Below are 3,484 nucleotides of genomic sequence, written 5' to 3'. Positions count from 1 at the left end.
CCCGGGGGGGGGGGGGGGGGGGGTCTCTCAGAAGGCTGAGGTTGAGAGCTCCGCCTCGGGGGGGGCCCCCAGAAGTGACACTCTGCTTCCTCTCCCCTCAGTAGGAGCTCGTAGAGGGAAGGGACCTACGCCTGGCATCCTCAGCTGCCTTGGGTCCAGACCAGCGAGGGAGGTACTGGCGGAATGCTTCGCCCTGCGTCTTAACGTGCTGGAACCGATCCACCACCGAGTCCACCGCGTCACCGAAGAGGCCCGTCGTGCTCACCTGTGCATCAAGGAGGAAGCTCTTATCCTTCTCAGATATGCCCGCGAGGTTGAGCCATAGGTGACGCTCTGTGGCCACCAGAACCGACATGGACCGGCCAATGGAGCGGGCTGTTTCTTTGGTGGCCCGGAGAGACAGGTCCGTGGTTCTGCGAAGCTCCGCCAGATCTTCCTCAGAGGGACCCCCCCTCTGAACCATCTCCTGTAGCAGGTCGGCTTGGTAGGCTTGAAGCACTGCCATGGTGTGCAAGCTCGCACCTGCCTGGCCCGCTGCCATGTACGCCTTCCCCACGAGCGTAGATGTGGTGCGACATGGCTTGGAGGATAATGCCAGCTTCTCCAGGGAGGACGCAAGTCGAGGGGAGAGATAGCTCGCAAGCGCATCCTCCACCCGAGGCATCCTCCCATAACCATGGTCCCTAACCCCCATGACATTACTGTAGTTCAGTGATTGGGGTGTGGAAAGCCGTGTAGAGAAGGGTCTGCCCCATGATTTACTCAGTTTATCATGTAAATCAGGAAAGAATGGCAGAGACCGGTGTGGAGGTGGCGCGTGGTGCTTGAGAAACCATTCATCAAGCTTACCACTAGCCTGTGGTGTCTGCTCCTCCTGTGGCCAGTTGATGTTGAGCTTAGCCACAGCTCTAGTCACCACCTCCAGCAGCTCGTCATAGTCGGGCACCGCCTGATGACGCCGCCCCGACACCCGGAAGTCATTGTCCACTATGCTGAGCACGTCCCCCTCCTCGGAGTCGGATAGCTGCAGCGTCTCCGGATCCAAACCACGAGCGGGAGAAGCCGAGAAACGGGCTCCCGAACGAGGAAAGGAAGCGTCGTAGCCAGCGGATGAAGGTGGGGAAAAAGCCTCAGCCGTCCCGAAATCCTCCGACAGATCACGTTGTGAACCCCATGAGTGAAGCCGCTGGGCCGCCTCAGCGGCCGCAGGGCCCGCGCCACGGGGAGAACACATCCGGCCATCCTCGTAAAAGAGAGCAATGCGGGACCTCAGTACCCGCGTGGAAAGGACTTCGCAATGGCCGCAGGCAGCCCCCTCGAGAGCTGCCCGGTGCGTGCTCCATCCCCAAACATGAGACACACATCTCATGAGAATCTCCATCCGTGATGTACCGAGGGCAAGGAAAAACACACCTTCTGTACTTCTGGTTGCCGGACATGCTGGTAGACTTCTTCTTCAGGTAAGACACACTGCTTGTAGGACTGGAGCTTTCTTCAAACAACATACAGAGCGCCTGCTGAATAGAAAAAAGCTAATGATGAGTGTGTACAGGTGTGCTTTATACTCCTCCGGATATTCCGTCACACCTTACCGTTCTAGCAACAAGCCAATAGGATTGGAGTGATTTCATTCACGTTCAGACCTGCTACGCCTAGAGGCGTTCCCATAGTGTTGTAACCGACGCAGTTCGAGTTCCCTCGAAGGGGAACCTTATTTAAATGGATTCTGGTGGTTTTGGTGATAGCGATTCTTGGAAGGTTTTTATGTAAAACACAAGGATCTTACTCTAACAAAAAGGTTGACCATTCTAGGGATCTTTTCTGTCAGACACTTACAATCTCATCATGTCTGTGGTGGGTAAAACAAGCACTTCTGTGATCCTTCAATTTACTTCCACAAAAACTTTAATTAATATTACATTGGAGCCTGTTTTACCACTGCTGACTGCACCAGTCTGGCTTAACACTAGACCATTTACAAAGATTGTTGTTACCACCAGTCACTTAGAAACAAAAACATGGTCCAGGTTGAAAAAACTGAAGATACCCTCTAAGTTACAATATCACATTCATTTACATGCACCCAAATCCTGGGGAATTATGGACACCAAAACCCATGTTTGTTTTGAGTAGACAGTATGAGTCCAGATGTGGTAACCTCAGCTTATTGGCACATGTATTTGCCATCGGGAACGGTGAATTGTTAAGGAATTCAATGCTTGGTGCTGGTGTTATCCCTGCAGGTGGCATTGATGACAGCCCTGTGGCAAACATCTTCCAGAGATACTGTAGTCTGTGTTTCTGCAAGATAAAGGAAGTCAAACTTTTAGTGCTTTAGTAACGGTAGTGCATTACCTTAAAACACAATATAAAATATTTATAGCATACTTTCAAATATATGTTAATGTATAAAAGGTTGAACATTTCAAACCTTCAGTGTCAAAGAGATAATCAGCGTTTTCCCTTCCTCCTGCCTTCTGTTGCTTCCTGCTGGACTTAGTTCTGGTCTGAAGAGGGCCTCCATGTCTGCCGCAGTTAGCTTCCTGTTTGAGTAGCATAGGACAGGCGCTAGCACACCAGGATGCTGCTGCAATGCTGCAGACTTCCTAGACCATCTTTGAATCTATTGACAAATGGTTAATTCACAAATTTTAAGTTTCAAATGAGACATTTAGCAGATGAAAAGGCACACATTTACCACTGATAAAAGCGTATTCAAAGCATCTTTATCACAATCTTAGCTAGTAACTAGAAAATACATTTCCTGCAGAAAAAGCAGTTTGCTGAAAATGTATTAATATATAAAACTGCAAAAAAAACAATAACCTGGAAACCTGCACTTAGTTGTTGTAGCAGCCTCAGCATGTGCAGCAGTAGCAGTGAAAGAGGGAGAGAGATCAAATACAGGTCTAATTAGACAATAAGCATCAGCTGTGTGTAACTGTTTGTGAAGTAGGATTGTGCGGCAATACCCTATAAAAGGGGAATATAAAAATAGTAGTAGTATAATAATTTTGTCTATGCCTTAAGAATGCTTGTGTTTGAAGATGATTACAGAGATGTTACAGGCTCTGCCTCCCCCTGGTGGCCTGGTGAGAAAGATTATAGGTATGACATAGTTCAGCGGGTGATGGGTAGAAGATGGAACCATTGTCTATGGATGGAACACATTGATGTGAGGTGTGGGTGTGATCGCGGCGCCGCCCATGCTACAGGTGTTTTTGGCATAAAAGTGCCATTATGTGGCCAGTTAAAGTGTACAGTCGTGTTCAAATCCAGCTAATGCCCATTAACGCCACTGCAACATCTTACTAATTCATTTCTCTGCAAAGTTGATTGGAACGCTAAAGCTAGTTAGCTCTCCCAACTACACTTGGAGCCAAGAAGCTGACAGATGGGGGAAGTGCATTTAATCTGAGGTGGTGGGCTGCCGAAAAAACAAGTTTAGATGGATTCAACTTTAAACGCAATCCAATGTCACACT

At 48.9% G+C, this 3,484-nt stretch overlaps 1 long non-coding RNA gene across 1 annotated transcript; it reads right to left on the bottom strand.

Annotated features, from left to right (window-relative positions):
- Positions 1–1,903: 1,903 nt before the first annotated feature.
- LOC123965503 lies at positions 1,904–2,851 on the bottom strand. The gene is made up of 3 exons (XR_006823715.1): positions 2,827–2,851; positions 2,432–2,543; positions 1,904–2,301 (listed from the first exon to the last, which is right to left on the bottom strand). It is a non-coding gene; the product is annotated as an uncharacterized LOC123965503 (long non-coding RNA).
- Positions 2,852–3,484: the final 633 nt, after the last annotated feature.

Source organism: Micropterus dolomieu, unplaced genomic scaffold (assembly GCF_021292245.1).
Source record: "Micropterus dolomieu isolate WLL.071019.BEF.003 ecotype Adirondacks unplaced genomic scaffold, ASM2129224v1 contig_9914, whole genome shotgun sequence".
NCBI lineage: Eukaryota > Metazoa > Chordata > Actinopteri > Centrarchiformes > Centrarchidae > Micropterus > Micropterus dolomieu.
Note: the sequence above shows the minus strand (reverse complement) of the source record. Positions and strands in the feature narration are given on the sequence as shown.